This window comes from Rhipicephalus microplus, chromosome X (genome assembly GCF_043290135.1).
Source record: "Rhipicephalus microplus isolate Deutch F79 chromosome X, USDA_Rmic, whole genome shotgun sequence".
NCBI classification, from domain to species: Eukaryota; Metazoa; Arthropoda; class Arachnida; order Ixodida; family Ixodidae; genus Rhipicephalus; species Rhipicephalus microplus.
This window is the reverse complement of record NC_134710.1, coordinates 322,063,841-322,081,596: the sequence shown is the minus strand read 5'-3', so window position 1 is coordinate 322,081,596 and position 17,756 is coordinate 322,063,841. Positions and strand designations below refer to the sequence as shown.

Here is a 17,756-nt window from a genome sequence, read left to right as displayed (position 1 = left end):
TTTATCGAAGACCTATTTAGTACGAAGACTAAGCTTGAATTTGCGACTGCGATCATGTTTTGTGTTGCGAAAAATACGGTACAAAATGTAGTTTTCTACAACACAGCGGCGTCTTCGACGCACGTCTTGAACCCTACTATCTTGATAACCCCATTCTTATCGCTGCGCGCCCGGCGGGCGTTATGGCCGAGTTGGTTGAGCGACCGAGCTGGTATCACGTGCGGTCAGTTCGGCGTTGCTTGGCTTTGAATCTGAAGTGAAGTTTTTCATTATTTCATGTTTTTTTTTTCAGAATTTCTGGCAGTGGTTATGGTGCTCAGCTGCCGCTTCGAAGGACACTGGTTCTATCGTGGCCGTGGCTCTAGCATTTCGAGGTAGGTGAGAATCCTAGAGTACTAAAATTGCGATGTGTGTACCATGTGCGTAGGCAAAAATTAACGTGAAAGAACCTCAGATGACCGAAATTTCAGACAATATCATCTGCGCCCTTCTAGCAACAAAGAATAAAAGACGCCCACTACACTCCAAGAGCGTGCTGTAATCGGTAGAGCACAGTTTTTTTTTCTCCAGTCCTCCTCTACACTGTAAGCAAATGTTAGCCGATATGGGAGTTTCTCCTGCACATGAGCCCACAAAACTCTCCTGCCCGAATTATTTACTCCCTGGTAGGAAGTGAACTCGGCCCATGTCGTCATAAATCGTCCCCTGCTTAGTGACCGAGTTTATGAACGGCATGACCTTGTTAAACTCCCCAAGTAGTTTCAGGTCACGTGGTTACAAACTCCCTATGGGAGCTTTAAAAACCCTCTTTGGGCGTGACGTGCGTGTGTTTGTGTGTACGGGCATATGTTTGCACATCGATGTGAAATCCCAGTGCTTTGTGTGGCTAACCGTGTGAGCATCTGTCGACCGGCAATAAAAATATAAGTGCAGTGAATAATTGCAATGACCGGTTGGTGTTTACTGTGAACATTTCATTATAGTTCACACCGTGTAACTATAGTGCCTAGAATATACTCACTAGTGTGCCGACCACGACCATCGCGGTGGCACGGAGAATGATGCCCTCCACCGGCGGCCACCAGATGGCGATAGCCGCAGGGACCGTGCTATGCCGAGCCAATCGCCGAGCGGCCCGAGCCAGAGCCCGAGCGGAGTAATGTCGGCGGCGTCTCTACCACGGCCGCGGCCCTTTCTGCCTACGCACGCGTGCGACAGGCGCCGATGGGCTCTCCCAGCCCACTTAGAACTGTAGAACACTGGTTGGGAAGTGATACGTAATCAAAGTAATTTTTTGTTGCACTGTTACAAACGTACGTACACCCTTTTATTATTATTACGGTATATGATATCTGGTTCTTGATAAAAATTACCAATAAACAAATGAATACGCATGGTTTCCAAGGAAAAAGTCATTTTCAATGAAGTTCGACAAAATTCAACAGGGAAACAAGCGGAATTTGGTTGATTTACTTATGCCAGAACATTTACTTATTATAAGCCAATTTTTTTATTGCTCAAGGTAGGATGAGTTCTTCGCACGAACTTCAATTCTCCAATGACGTTGACGCTAGCTGAGCTTATCAAACGTAAATAGTTTAATTTCATAACTAATATGGTCCGAGTGCTACAGTACATATCATTTTTTATTTTTGAGGATTTTGAACAGATTTATTAGAACACCCATTACCGATGCGGACATTGTCGAGTGGTGCAAGAATAGTAATGAATATTATCGCAACATCATTAAAGAGCTCATTTCATAGAAATGTCGGTGTCGGCCACGCTGGTTTAAGCGAGAAATCATCGTGGCCGTGAAAAGAAATAGAAAGTTGCCAATGAAATGAAGGATAGAAATTTCTCGTTTGAGTTTTTTACGGGTAATTTTAGTGATGACATCATCGACTGTAATTTTTTAAGAGCGCGAAATGTAGCAATGACTAAAATGTTTCTCACTAACGACAGCCGCCGCAGTTAGTATTCCATCCATTCGCTTCATGTTTTTTTTATCCTACTCGGCTCAGCGTTCAAGGTCTGCAGGGCCACTGAATAAAAAGATGCGCTTGTTGTTAGGGCAGTATCCACTCACACAATATGAAAAAAACAAAAACAGTGGTTCTCCTTGCGCCTCCTTTTCTGCGACGACATCCCAGTTTCGTGAACAACCCTTGGTCTTCTATCGTATCGAGCCAAAGCCACCTAGAAGGAGGCGCTGATCGAGCTCGCACTGCGCGCCGACCGCCGTGGCGAGCTCTACGAGCTAGCACCGACTACCGGCGAGGCAAAGAATGTGTTTTACAAAAAATAAAGGCTGCTGCGATGAATAACAGTCTTCTGCGCCTTGCGACCACAGGTGTCAAATGACTAGCTCGAAGGCGAGCCAGGAGAGGGAATTTTCGTATACCATTCATGGGACGTGATATTCGCTCGCAGGGCCGGACGAAGGCCTGGTGTTTGGGGGTGGTATGAAAACATGGCGGGGCATTATAAAAACGCACTGGGGAACGCCATCTTGATGAAGACTGAGGATCCGAGTGGCGTGGGGGAAGGGGGGGGGGGGGTCCAGCCCCAAATTCAATTAGGATGCACCAGCTAGCCAAATGAGCAAGTGGAAGGTATAAGATGGCGAGCGCGCGACCTTCTTCCTGTTTCGCAACCCACCACATAATTAAAACGAGAATCATTGCGTTTTGAGTGAGGAATGTTTGCCCATCCACCTCTTTTCCCACCACTTATTCCAAAAGAGACTGTTTTTTTTTTACGTGTACACATAAATTAGGCAAGAATAAACAGCAGAGTTTGTTTGAATTTTTTATTGCTTAAACGTGCCATTCATAGAGCACAAACACAACTCGAATACTTTACAGTTTTAGTCGCATACAAAAGTGCACCGCACATTCGCACGTGATACTAACTAGGTATAAAGCCAGTGCATATACAACCTACACGAAGACAAAAGAAAAACAGTAATAAATATAGACTAGTTCACAGCACGTACCGCAATATAAAATAATCCCGTGAGTGGTATAAGATAATACGGCACACCGCACAGTCAGTATGCGAGATTAATGAATACAAAAATCATAAGGTAGGCACCAGAGTTAGACAAACTTACATTTTCTATTCAGCAGCAGGTTTTTTGCAAAAGCTTAGGGAAAGATATACAAAATATTGATCCCACACTAGAGCGTTCTGATAAAATAACACGAAAGGTTTATGAATTTTCATTGTAATTGATTTGATTGATATGTGGGGTTTAACATCCCAAAACCACTATATGATTATGAGAGACGCCGTAGTGGAGGGCTCCGGAAATTTAGACCACCTGGGGTTCTTTAACGTGCACTCAAATCTGAGCACACGGGCCTACAACATTTCCGCCTGAATTTTCTTTGTAACATACCTATATTGTTCAATGAAAGAACAAAAACAAAATAAAAGCCATTTGTACACACATATGCCCGCTTCAGAGGCAGATAATCGCGACTTCAAATTATGCATAGAAATCAAAGTTTCAAAAATTTCGGCACTTTTCTGCTGTAGTTACAAGAATTTCCGCATTTTTCGTGCTGCTGCAGATTTCCTGGTTTATTAAAGGTTGAGCCAAAGAGATGTTCACAAATCGTATATGCCGCAACAGACGAATCCTTGAAGAGAGGCGCACAAAGGCTTTCTTGCACTCTTCAGAGCAGAATCTTTGCCTTCCCCTATAACTGTACAAAATGCCTGCCAAAACTTCATTCACATGAGGCAAGTGCACCGCAACACCAATATGTTCCAAAAAGCAAGTTTCCATGGCCCTAATGTCTTGAAAGCAGTCATCAGATGGCACTGTTACATTGCCAAATAAATCTGAGGAGGTGTTGTTTGCCTTAAACATAGCAAAATACTGGTTGATGCAGAAAGCTGGCTGTCGGCATTTTTCAAAAGGGCGCTGCACACACAATCTGGAGGCCTGTGCGACAAAAATTGCCGCACAAGATATCCTCCAACATAGTAGAGAACGTCATCCTCTACTATATCATGGCTAGCCGGCTGTTCCTCGTGAGGAAGCATATCGACTGTTGATGGTGCCTCACAAGTAGTAGCAAGCGAATGAGGTGGCTGTGACATTTGTACCAACACAGTGCTGCGATCCTGTTCGCAGTTTCCTTCCGAAAAAAGGGCAACCAGTTTTCCAACAGATATGTGTTTCAGACCTGATGTGAACTGAAGCACAATTGGGTTGTCATTGCAGCCATGCTCTAACCTAAGCAGCCCGAAAAGATTCTCTAGGGGGTCCTGCTGCAGCCAGCGAGTCAAGAGAACACGGAAATCAAAATCTTGAGAGAAGTCGTCCCAGAGGAGAAGGATAGCCTTTAAGGTGACCTTCCATGCCTAAACTGTGTGTGGTTGCCGAGGCCCGTCAAATTTCCAGCTTTCAACCCACGACAGGCACTCCCACAAAAAGACAACGTGTTCGGACCCTTCCGAAATTGCGTAACGCAACTTGTCACTAGTTTTTTTTTTTACAACAGAGCTATTTAGAAAGTCAAATAGCTTATCCATCCTCTCTAGAATATCAGCTGTTGGTTTGGCAGAGGCCGGCAACACGCCAAGTGCTATGAATACATCAAAGGCTACTGAGACCGATTCACTCATCACCTGGCTCGCATATTTCACTTTCATGTTATTGAAAGGCTTCCGGTAAATGTGGTTGTCTGTTAGTTTTTTCGCCAATTTGAGTTTAAGAGGATGCGAACTTTCGTAAAGTTTCGTAATGAAAGTCTATCCAACAATTTCTTGCCCGATATGGAGCTTGTGCGGGGCTCGAATATTATTCCTAGTGCATTTAGGTAAGTGTTGTGTGTCATACAAAAAATAAATCTTATGGCCTTCAAGCACAAAATATGGTTCTTCGGACGTCACACCTAACTTATTTTCCAAAGCGATGTTCCCCCCCCCCCCTTGTCACTGATGAGCGCCTTCACAAACAACCGGGCTTCCTGCAGCTGCTTGATTAAAGTCGTGATTAGATGATGAAGAGTATCTGCGGGCATTTTTGTCCTTGACACTGTGTAAGCAACAGGCTGAATCCACGTTTTTGAAATGCCTGCCACAAGTATCAGAAGTGCTGAATTTGCCACGGCTGGGGTTCTTTGAGCACCGTTACCTGAGAATCCTGCCACAATGTCATGCTTTGCATCATACTGCAAATGTTGTTTCAGCGACATTTAGTCAAATATTATAGTGCACGCACGATCTGTTAACTGCCAATCTCGGGTAACTTTTTTGAGGGCATCAATAACGGTTGGAATAACTCCGGTAGTCAATGGAATATTTGACAACCACTGTTTTAGCGACCTTACAGTCGGCATGTCAAGCAGTTTTGACAAATGTCTGCACCCTTTCGGACTATGAAAATACAACTTTAAAGCGAGCTGGCGGTGCTCGGGCGACCACCTCCTTCCTTTACGTTTCACACCATTAATTCAAACTTGCGTCTCAAGCAACCTAATAAATGTATTGCGGACGTAGGGCCTGATAGCATTCAACGCGTCTGACTTGCAAGGCTTTTTAACCTTTCTCTTGCCAATTCTTGACAGTGCCTTCCGAAGCTTTGAATTAGTCTTCTCCAGGTTGTTGATTTTTCTGGCTGTCTGGGGCGAGCACCCAGAGGTCTTGTGTTGTTGACTCGATGGAATCGAACCTAAAAGATTTAGTAAGAAACGTTTAATTATACTGCAGTTTTGTGAAATATGACCTCCATTTTTTAAACCTAGCAAAAGTTCTAGCCACTTTTAGAATTGAAGTGATTTTTTCATTGGTAATCATTGTTCATATTTAGTTCTCTATCCTTCAATTATTAAAACTTGAGGCATTGGAAACAGGCTCCTGATAAGCACATTACTGGGCTATTAACGGCATATATCTACACTTAAGGCATATGTAATAGAGAAATCTTCATCGTTGAAAACATGAAGCACCAACTAATTGTTACTGAACATGAGTACTCTTTGCTAACCAACTTTATTGGTTATGCGTTCAAAATGGTATGTTTAAGAAAACTAACGAATTCCTAGTCTTTTCTTTCAAAAACACTAATCCCTCTAAGGAGGCAACAAACAAGCAAGAAAGGATCATACAGGCGCTCGTCTCGTCCAGTCTTTTTGTATACATCGCTCTGGCTCTCACCGGCTAGCAATGTACGAGCTCGCCCAGCTGACACCCTAGGGCACTTTAAGATCTGCTAAATGTTACGTGTCATTAAAATGCTAGCTGCAGGTCACTAATTAATGTGAAATTGTTTTAACAAGCTTGCAAAGTAAACTAATTTGCATACATGATGGCTCAGCATGTTCAACTTCTTCATCGGCGCTGTGAGCGGACATTGTAGTGGTGCTCGTGGGCTGAGGAGAGCCTGTGAAATAAGTGTAACGTAACACAAATTTTAGCGTGACATACATGAAACTAGTATTAGGCATCACAATAAATCATTGCAATTAAAATCACTCAGGGTGTTTTCTTACTATTAACTGGTCTCGTCATGTATTCTGTCTCCAAACTAGTCATGAAAAGGTGCAAACACACGAAAAAAGTACGCTACGCGTCACTCACTAAAAAATGGGTGTCCCAACTATCCTAAATGAAGATTTCAAAAATATTAATGCGCTGTAGTTAGAAAAAGTTAACATCGTGGTACCCGTGATGGCCTTGCGCGTAGCTGTTCTCTTGTCACTTATGCTTATTTGGCCCATTGAAAATAATAGTAAATTATTAGTAGTAAAGCTATAAAAAAGTACTTTTGAGAATCTTAATTTTAAAAACGACATTAAACGAGGGTGTCGTAAATTACATATATTTCTAAAAGCCCACTTCTGTTCCTCCCATTGTCAGAGCTATCGCACAGTTGTTTTAACAGTGGCACCAATTTATCCGCCACTCACTCACCAAGCGCGCAGTCGCTGATAACGTGCCTCATGAGGTAGTCTCTCCAGTTTTTAGGCAATTTTCTTTTTTTGTAAAAGGTTGCGCAGCTGGTAAAATAGCAGGAGCAAATGATTCCGAATCAAGAAGGTTACGTGTAGAGCGTTCTGAAAAAGACGTTTGCTCTAAACTTAACCATTGTGAAGCCGGCAAAATATTTACTGAGCTGGTTATATTTACCAGCATGATTATGCTGGGTAATTCATGGCTGCTGTGTACATGATGCGTTGGTATTGTTGGTGTAATCTACATGCGAATCTCAAAATTACTGACTGATGATAATTGGGACAGGTACACATATTGAATATTAAGACATTTCTGTAAATATATATTAGAGGTATGAAAGCTTACGCTGTTGTTTGTTCATCGTTGGGTAGCACACAAAATAGACGAGACCCAAAAGAAAAGAAGCGGAAGGGACAAGTGCTGGCCTAGCAGTTGTTGGATCAGCGCTTATCCCATCCTCCTCTTTTGTGTCACGTCAATTTTGAGCACCGGCCAAAGATGCATACGGTCCAACTCGCCCACCTTCGAGTCATACTATAGTTGTAAGTTCACTTTACAGTACTCCCACCTGGACTTTCGACGTGTCTCTGCCCTTTGCGAAAGATGGGAACTGTTGGCACGGCACATCTTAGAAGCCTTGTCTGTCCAGTGTCCGCGTAGTGTCTGCTGGTGAAATGGGCAGAGCATAGCCGGTAGCTGCTGTAGATCTGACGAGGTGGTAAATGAGCCAGGTCCTCCCTTCTCGCTTACTGCAGCCAGGCGCGTGATCTGAAACATCAACATGTGCGTTTGTAGGGTTAAAATAAATATATTTGTTTTCCGGCACATATAAGATAATTTTGAGTGAAAACTGGCATATTTATTTGAAATAAGCGTTATGTGATACATTTCAATGATTCCTTCCTTAATTTGATTTTTGTTACAAAGACTGCTAGTCATACCATCAATCCTGAAAGCAAACTTTAAATAAAAACCTGTCTTTATTATTAAGAGACGCGGATACATGCTTCTGTTTGAGTTAAGTAATGTTTGTTGGCTACGACCCCGATTGATTGATATGTGGGGTTTAACGTCCCAAAACCACTATAGGATTATGAGAGACGCCGTAGTGGAGGGCTCCGGATATTTCGACCACCTGGGGTTCTTTAACGTGCACCCAAATCTGAGCACACGGGCCTACAACATTTCCGCCTCCATCGGAAATGCAGCCGCCGCAGCCGGGATTTGAACCCGCGCCCTGCGGGTGTTGGCTACGACCCCAGCTTTCCTCCTAATACAAAATACATTTTTGCATACAATAGCAACCATCCCACACCAGGATCTCTAAACAACTATTCGTGCATATATACCCTCGCTCACTGTGTTTTCTTCGAGTATTCCTCGCAACCAGTTAAAGATCATTAATAAAAACCTTATTAAAACCGGTAATAAATTATTTCCTCACGTAACCATACGTTGTCCAATTATTTATGGGCTCTTAGCTATAACTGCATTCTTGTGAATATATTGTATTTGCACTAAAAGCGGACACTTAAGCATGAAATTTAATTGTACATTAGAAATTGTAAGTACTGTAATTATTAATAAAAATATTATTGTTATAATTAATACTCATAATATTATTAATTTTATTAGAAAGACACAAAGTAACTGCTTAGTTTGTATATTTATTGCTACAAATTCCTATGCAATATGCCGTAGAATCTCGTGAGGCCGAAACGGAAACACAGAACTGAAACGCAGTAATATAAATAGCACCCGCCCAAACTTGCAAGTGTAATATCTTATGTAGTCACTACTTAATTACCATAGTGCTAACAACACATGCTATCAACGTACATGCACCCTCCCTTAGAGCTAAAAGCCCTCCTCCAGCTGTGTACATGGAGAGAGAGAGAGAGGTAAGTAAACGTTTATTCTGAAACAGTGCCCCGAGCAATGCCCGGTGTCACCCTGAGGTGGGAGGGCTCCTTAGTCCAGGAACCCTCTGGCTTCTACTGCCCTCTTGGCCCTGGCGACGAGTTGTTGTTGCTCTTCCAGGTCTTCGAGGGCGAGCATGGAGTTCTAATAAAAATAATGATATCATAATAACTAAAATAAAAATGCATCACGCTTCGAAAACAACATCAAAGCAGGCAATGAAGAGGTAATAAAAGAGTGTGAAGAATTGAAACTGTTCTCTTGTTATGCTATATGTTGCTACAAATACATTTGTTGCATGTCATGCATTCACTTGAGCCAAAATGCAACATCGAAATGCAACGCATGACCAAATGCATTAAATTAACAACGCAAGTACAAGCAATCATGTGTAGCTCGAATCGTATGTAGTCATCGAATTAATTTCCGCATGCTCTGCGGTGCATGTCTAGTATAATTCAAGCAGACTGTAATAAATAAATCATGCACATGTATGCCCAGTTAAATTACACAGATTCTACTGCAATGATATCCTAATATACCGTGCAAGCTTAAAAAACAAAATGAACAGCATGCAGATCGTACAATTGGTCCACCGGGATCTGAAAGAATTTTATGCCGCTGTGGCGTGAAGAATTTCGGCACCACTCAACACAGCACGATTTGTGATGACGGCGCGAATCCATTCATGCGTCTGTTTCGCTGAAGCTTACCAGGGTTTCGCTGAAACAAACTTTACGGTAGTGAAAGCGGCCTTTGGGACTCCGTAGGCCATAGCGCACATGTGCACGCGACAAGAAACGCCCCTTTTTTGTTGTGAGAGAGAGGACGAATGTGCAGTTCCCGTTTCCCACTCCGGGTGGCGCTCATTTTTCGCAATCTCGAACTGTAACCTAGAGGTGGACTTGCGCATTAAAAACTCCGCAGCTAATAAGTAACCTGATAATAAATATAAAATAGAACAACAACGTTCACTTCTACTATAGTACAGCCCCCAAACGTTAGGATCGCTGCGGTCACGGGACATAACGGGACGTGTTTTTTGAGCGCTCCAGATCGACTGCGCAGATAAATGTTTTTGCATGTTTTGAGCTTGTCTTTATAATTATAAGGCAGCGGTTGAAATCTTCGTAGCACTTATTTTATGGTACGGCTTTTTCGGGGGCCAGTCACCAGGTATTTATTAGTTAGTGCGGGTGTGTGTGTTTGAATTTCTTTGTTGTTGTTTTTTTTGCCACCCCGTGGGGAGGTGCGCGTACATTGGACACGCAAATTTTTGTAGTAGAGCTTAGACTTTCTTTTTTTTCGTAGTGCAGGGCTCGAGTTTAGTAATTATCGAGTATAGGGACAATTGGTGTCAGAAAGGCATGGTTAAAAAGACTGTAAAGTGTTCAGGATGTGGAGTGGGTTTGAAAATGGACCCAAGCGTAGAAGCGGATGGAGAAGAAGCTGACGCGAAGTGTAGGCAATGTGAGGTCGAGGAAAAATGGAGAAAATGATGGTTGCCCAGAGGGAACTGCTGATGAGAATCGCCGAGCTCGAGACTGCGTTGGCGACAGAGCAAGAGAAAACGAGGGCAATGGGAGAAAAACTGAAGTCCGCCGAGGAAGCGCTAGCGAAGCTGAACAAAGAAGCGACCTACCGAGAGAACAGTAGGGAACCGGCAACCAGAACGGTGGAGAAGGAAAAGCAAGCAAGTTTGGAAAAAACAGGTTTAGCCGGTTCAACTGTCGCAAGGCCCAGCTTCAGTGAGGTAGTGGTGGGGCAGGGAGGGAACAAAGCAGCCGGCGTCACAGGTGCAAGTAGCCCCAAGGTGCAGAACGCTCCAGCTGAAAAGTCACAGCGTGTGATAATCGCCGGGGACTCGAATTTAAACCGATGCACAGAAGCCATCAAAGAGAGGGTAAGAGGTGACAAGAGGGTTGCAGTAGGGGCGTTCCCAGGACGCAAGCTGGAAGCAGTCATGAGGCAAGCGAGCGCAAAGCTCAAAACGACCGCTGATAGACGAAACCTCGTGATAATTTCAGGCGGTTTAAACGATGTCGTAAATGAAGATGCAGCAGTACTAACAGCCACACTGGCGAAAGGCGTCGATGACATGCGCGCCACTTCTCCTAAGGTACAGGTAGTGATATGCACGATACCGGAGGTACCGGTGCGTGATAGCAACCTGCAAAGAGCGGTGGTCAACGCAAACCAAAAGATATGACGGATGAGTCGAGAGAAAGGCTTTGAGGTGGTGGAAATAAACAGAGAGGTCCATAGGTGGGGGGGTTTTCAACGAGACAGAATTCACTTCGATGGGCGGCTAGGTCATGAGGTGGGTTGGCGACTTGCAGGACGCGCAGTAGCTTTTTTGGGGGGCAAGCGAGCCCTTCGGGGTGCAGGATAGCTGGTAACGAGGAAAACAACCCGGGAGACTCTTCGACAGGTGGTATGGACAGATATGATTCCAGAGTGGCACCAATATCTAAGACAGGTAGAGTCCGGGGCATAAATAGACGTAGCCACGAGCGCCGAGCCAATTCAGACATAGGGTATATTAACATGCAGGGTGGTAGGAACAGGCTGAAGTGGGAAGAGATAGAAGAACAGCTAAGGGAAGAGAGGCCGATGGTATACGGTTTTGTAGAAACACATCTCAGGGACATGGAACAACCTCCGAACAATCCGGACTACGCGTGGGAATATTGTAATAGAACAGAAGGCAGCAGAAAGGGGGGTGGTATTGGGGCATTCATTCATAAAAGTACAGACTGGCAAAGGGTCAAGCAGGCGTGCAAGGAACATTTATGGCTAAAAGGGAAAGTGGCAGGTCAAATGACACTCCTTGGTTTCGTGTACTTGTGGACGAGAGCAAAGGCCAGAGAGGAAAACCAGGCAATGGTAGAGTGTATATCAAAGGACATTCAGGAGTTAGGAAGAGAGTGCGAGATAATTACGCTAGGAGACATGAATGCGCACATAGAAGATATAGATGGGTATACCGACCCGACAGGCAAAATGATCATGGATATGTGTGAAAGGCTTGATTTGATCATTTGCAACAGTAACGAGAAGTGTGAAGGGCAAATAACATGGGAGGTAGGAAGGCTTCAGTCAACGATAGATTATGCACTGATGTCACATAGGATGTATGATAAGCTCAGGGGAATGCACATAGATGAAGGTGGCTCCAGAAGTCTGGGTAGCGATCACAAACGGATCAAGCTAAGTTTTGGAAGAGCAGTGAAAGTGGGAAGGAGAAAAGATGAGCAACTACAGGAAAATTTTTATCTAGAAAGGCAAATTGAAATAGCCACTAAACAAATTGAGAAAGTAATCACGGAGGATAATAAGACAGTGTGGACATACAAGAATCAAATTAGACTCTTTGAGCTAGAGCTTGCTAAGACGCGTGACAAGTCACCCCGGAAAAGAAGACACAAACCGAAAAGTTGGTGGGATGAGGAAGTTAAGAGAGCTATAGCAAAACGTCAGGAAGCCTCTAGGGAACACCAACATGCTAAGCAGCGGGGTGAACCGACAGATGATGTTGAAAGAAAATGGGCAACCTTTCTAAGCTGTAGAAGGGATGCATCCCTTCTGATCAATGAAAAGATTAGAAGGAAGGGAGCTCAGTGGCTGGCAGAAGTACATAAAAAAGATAGAAAGGCAGCTGCGAAATTTTGGAACCATCTAAACTCCCTAATAAATGAGACGAGCCTAGAGCAGAGTTTTATAACTACAGCCCAAGGTGCTAGGCTAGAAGGGGACGAAGCTATTGAATATATAAGAACAAGGGTGACAGAAAAATTTCAACAAAGAAGTACTTTATTCACCACAATAGACAAGGACGAATCATGTGGTGCAATGGCTCCATTTTCACAACAAGAGTGGGAAAGGGCTGAGAAAAGGGTTCCTAGTAGTACATCAACAGGCCCAGATGGCATTCCAATTAGGCTGATAAAGACATTAGGTCCGAAGTCTAAGCAGGCTTTGAGAGAGGCAGTGAGCACAATAATAATTGATAATGAAGTTCCCGATGGATGGAAACTTAGCAGGATGAGCATGATCTATAAAGGAAAGGGGGACAAAGCTGACATAAACAACTACCGTCCTATAACAGTGACATCAGTGGTCTACAGGCTGGCGATGCAGATTATAAAGGAAAGACTGCAGGCATGGATAGAAGATGAGGTGTGCTGGAGGAACTGCAGAATGGGTTTCGGAAACACAGGAGGTTGGAAGGCAATCTGTTCTCACTGACGCAGTGCATTGAAATAGCAGAAAAGGAACACGGGCCCTTTGGCTAGCATTCTTGGATATCAAGGGAGCGTACGATAGCGTGGTTCAAGAGGAATTGTGGGGCATACTGGTTACACTAGGCGTGGAACATGTAGTCACTAATCTTTTAAAGGGTATCTATAAAGGTAACAAGGTAGTTATAAAGTGGGAAAAACAGGTATCCAAGCCTGCAGAGGTAAAACGGGGGCTTAGGCAGGGGTGCCCCCTGTCACCCTTATTATTCATGATGTACCCACAAGGATTAGAGGCAAAATTAGAGGGAAGTGGGCTGGGCTTCAACCTCTCTTTAGTCAAACAAGGAAAACTTATTTATCAGGCACTACCAGCATTAATGTACGCAGATGATATAGTGCTAATGGCCAACAACAAGGAAGATTTGCAGAGATTGATGGACATCTGCGGTAATGAGGGAGGTAGGTTAGATTTTAGATTCAGTAAGGAAAAATCAGCAGTCATGATTTTCAATGACAACGAAGGTAGTGAGCTTAGGATACAGGACGTCACGCTAGAGATAACAGATAAATACAAATATCTGGGCGTATGGATAAGCAATGGGACCGAGTACCTGAGGGAACACGAAATATACGTGACGACGAAAGGTAACAGGAATGCAGCAGTGATGAAAAATAGGGCACTGTGGAATTACAATACGTATAATGTTGTGAGAGGAATATGGAAAGGGGTCATGGTTCCTGGGCTGACATTCGGCAATGCGGTCTTGTGCATGAGATCAGAAGTTGAAGCAAGATTAGAAATTAAGCAACGTGGAATAGGTAGGCTTGCTTTAGGAGCTCACGGGAATACACCAAATCAGGGAGTACAAGGTGATATGGGATGGACATCATTTGAGGACAGGGAAGCTAGCAGCAAGATAAAATTTGAGAAGCGATTGAGAGAAATGAAAGAGGAGCGTTGGGCTAGGAAGGTTTTCAGCTACTTGTACATGAAGAATTTCGATACAAAATGGAGGAAGCGAACCAGGAAGTTGACTGGTAAATACTTAGAAAACAGCAGGTGGCCAAACCAAAAAGAACTATTGGTTAAGAAGAAAGTGAAGGAAACTGAGACTGACATGTGGAAAATGGGCATGAATAAGAAGTCCGCACTAGAGATCTATCGAACTTTTAAGCAGGAAATTGCCAAGGAAAGGATCTATGATTATACTCGGGGTAGTTCTCTACTGTTTGAAACAAGGACGGGAGTACTGCGAACCAAGACATATCGGGCCAAATACGAAGGGGTAGACACAGTATGCAGTGCGTGTGGAGAGGAAGAAGAAACTGCCGAACACTTGATAATGTTCTGTAAGGGGCTTCACCCTATAGTTCAGGATGATGGCGCAGAGTTTTTCAAAGCACTGGGGTTTAGGGACCGGGAGGGCAAAATAGACTTTAAGCGGGTACACTTAACTAGAAGGAGGTTATCTGATTGGTGGCTAAAGTCAAGGCACGAGTGAAAATTAAACTCTTCGCTGCAAAGTACGAATACTCAAACTCACTTTTTAAGGGAAAAAAATAAATATAGTTTTTGGTTCATTAGGTATTACGGCTTGGTGGCGCTAGCCACCGCCCGATCTAAAGGGTACAGCCATATCCATCCATCCATCCATCCATCCATCCATCCATCCATAAAAACCGCGAAGTTTCATCCCCCTGGGCGAGCGCCGAACGTGGTGGAGCATTGCCAGCTAGATTACTAGGCCTGATCACTGCCGCCATGACGTCACTCGTTTTGCTCGAGCGAGCGCACGTACGGGAGTCTGTGAATTCATTGCCCCAACCGTTCAAAGATAAAGCGTTTCTGGCAAGTTTTACATGCTAAACAGCTTTATTCTGCCTTTTGGGTCAAAGAAGGCAGTGGCCTAAGTAATGTATTGCGCTTTAAAGCAATTGAAGTATCACTGTGAACCGTTTCTTCCCCTAAAAAGCCAAAGAGAAAAGCTGTCGAACGTGTGGTCGATCTATAAGAGTGAACTTTTACGAACTAACAAATCGACATATTAGATATGGCAATTTTTATTCATTATTTATTTATTTACACGCGCATATATACACAGACTATCTAGAGTATGCAGAGAAACTCTTCGTTACTCATTTGCAAAGTTTCTGCAGTTCTCATGATTTGTACTTTTTCTATCCTCTGTCTCATAGAAACGTAGTCATCGAGGAGACTGTTTGCTGCTGCCACAAGTATGGTATTCAGCACAATATGACGGCGATGACAATTGCGAGAAAAAAAAACAAAATGTTTCGTTTCACAAAACTTTCTTGTGACCGACTCACGAGGCAGCGTTTCCTCTTTTGCTCTGGCCCCTATCGCACTGGTGCGTAGTCGGTCACATAATTAGGACCTGGAAAAACTGTTAGTGCTGGGTCTACATTGAACCACGTTGCCCACTTGTAGCTTCTACGGAACTACCGGTTCTTGGATCGGTATATTTTTGGTAGTGGTTCTAAATTAATCTAGCTTGAAGTAGAGACTACACACCTGAAAACCAAATATTAAAACGCTTGACCGTAATTGTCTACACGCATTTAAATTTCAAGAAAATATATTAGACAAAGGTGCTGACCAAAATTGTACTGCAACAACATGATTGATTGATTGATTGATTTGTGGGGTTTAACGTCCCAAAACCACCATATGATTATGAGAGACGCCGTAGTGGAGGGCTCCGGAAATTTCGACCACCTGGGGTTCTTTAACGTGCGCCCAAATCTGAGCACACGGGCCTACAACATTTCCGCCTCCATCGGAAATGCAGCCGCCGCAGCCGGGAATCGAACCCGCGACCTGCGGGTCAGCAGCCGAGTACCTTAGCCACTAGACCACCGCGGCGGGGCTGCAACAACATGATATGAACACCGGCAAGAAATTACTATGCACAAAACCGATTGATTGATATGTGGGGTTTAACGTCCCAAAACCACTATATGATTATGAGAGACGCCGTAGTGGAGGGCTTCGGAAATTTAGACCACCTGGGGTTCTTTAACGTGCGCCCAAATCTGAGCACACGGGCCTACAACATTTCCGCCTCCATCGGAAATGCAGCCGCCGCAGCTGGGATTCGAACCCGTGCCCTGCGGGTCAGCAGCCGAGTACCTTAGCCACTAGACCACCGCGGCGGGGCTATGCACAAAACCGAGGCACTAAGTAATGCGAAAAACATTCCTTCCATTTTTTTATCATCCAAGCGAAGAGAGGCAACAGAAGTCCCCGACGCTAATCACCAGCTGAACAATGATTATTGACCCCGAAGGAAAAAGAGCTGTTCTAAAAATGTTCTGCTGAGCACGTTCATTTTTTAATGCCAGGACCTATGGCAACAAGTGAAAAGCAAACATAATACCATCATTTTGCACCAAGAACGGAACATGGTGGCAATGGGGTTATTGGAACGACTTAAAAATATGTAGTACGTACACACGTACCTTCTGGTCATGAAGAAAATGGATGCCGACGTCAGCTTGACGAACGACACGCTCCCATTTCGTTCCTAGGTTGTTCTTAGGAAAGAAGAACACTCGAAGTATTGGTACCTTTGCCACGACAATTCGCCACGCAGCATCCCTCAACCATTCGGATTTCCAGCCGTACAGATTACGAATATCTAGGGCACAAAACACATCGCATATCCACGCTGCAGTTCACGGACACAGAAAAAGATGGTCTTCTCAAGTCGCCAACAAGAGCACTAGCACACCGCGAAAACTTTCGTCGGACTTGGCAACCATGTCTGTCGAGCGACGAGAGCAGCGTAGGCACGTCTGTGCAGCGAAACACACTGGGCAAAACGGAGTGACGTCAGAGCCCTTGGCCGGCACAGTGAGCAGGCCTGAAGTAATCTAGGTGGCGTTGGGCGGAGACACACAGAAACAGCGTACGGCATGCATGTCCATGCAATGCGTGCGAGCAACAGGAACCGCGACTACGAACCGTCTCGTTCGTTTAAGTCTATCGCTCCGTAGCTTAAACTACGTGGATAGCCGACACCTATCTCTGTGCATGGGAAAAATAACGAGACGTAAACTGCACATCAGCAAGTATTTCGTGATGGCCAGCTGTCATTCATCGAATCACCGTGCCGTACTCGTGAGTGAGGCCTAGTCGTCGAACGTGGTAGCGGCGGTATACCTCGGTGAATCGCCAGAGCTGCGGAATGTTCCTCGTTGATGTGTTCATTCTAGGCCGCTTGGGCTTTGTGTATGATTCAGTGCATTTTACGGATCCACAAACAGTACTGCCAATGCCAATTCAGCCCGTACGACAGAGCGCCGACTGATAAAATTATTTTGGTAGGCTTAAAAATTATTAAATATTAGGCAGGTTTAAGATAAAAGGCATGTGTGTTGAAGTGCTTACATCAGGGCACCGGAACTTCATACCTACGCCGTGCGTGGTTATTTATTAATTATCAGCAAAAAAGGGCCCCTCCAGAACTAAATGGGAGGTCAGAATATGGTGCCTCTATATACCCGGTGACTCAGTCGTAGGTGAGCAGCGCGGGTGGCAAGCTGTGGTGAGTGTGAGTGTTGTAACATTACGTGAACGTTTTGTGCATGCTTGTGTACTGT

At 44.3% G+C, this 17,756-nt stretch overlaps 1 protein-coding gene and 1 long non-coding RNA gene across 2 annotated transcripts in view; one reads left to right on the top strand and one right to left on the bottom strand.

The window, feature by feature from the left end:
• The first annotated feature begins 308 nt into the window (after nucleotides 1-308).
• Nucleotides 309-17,756, top strand: part of LOC142777239 (ubiquitin-conjugating enzyme E2 D4-like) — a 51,597-nt gene continuing 34,149 nt past the window's right edge. The window contains exon 1 of the mRNA XM_075881567.1: nucleotides 309-374. The gene's annotated coding sequence lies outside the window, so the exon portion shown is untranslated. The remainder of the gene's footprint in view (nucleotides 375-17,756) is intronic.
• On the bottom strand, nucleotides 5,081-16,925 carry LOC142777238 (uncharacterized). Its single transcript, XR_012887983.1, has 5 exons — nucleotides 16,614-16,925; nucleotides 8,925-9,036; nucleotides 7,541-7,740; nucleotides 6,323-6,400; nucleotides 5,081-5,689 (listed from the first exon to the last, which is right to left on the bottom strand). It is a non-coding gene; the product is annotated as an uncharacterized LOC142777238 (long non-coding RNA).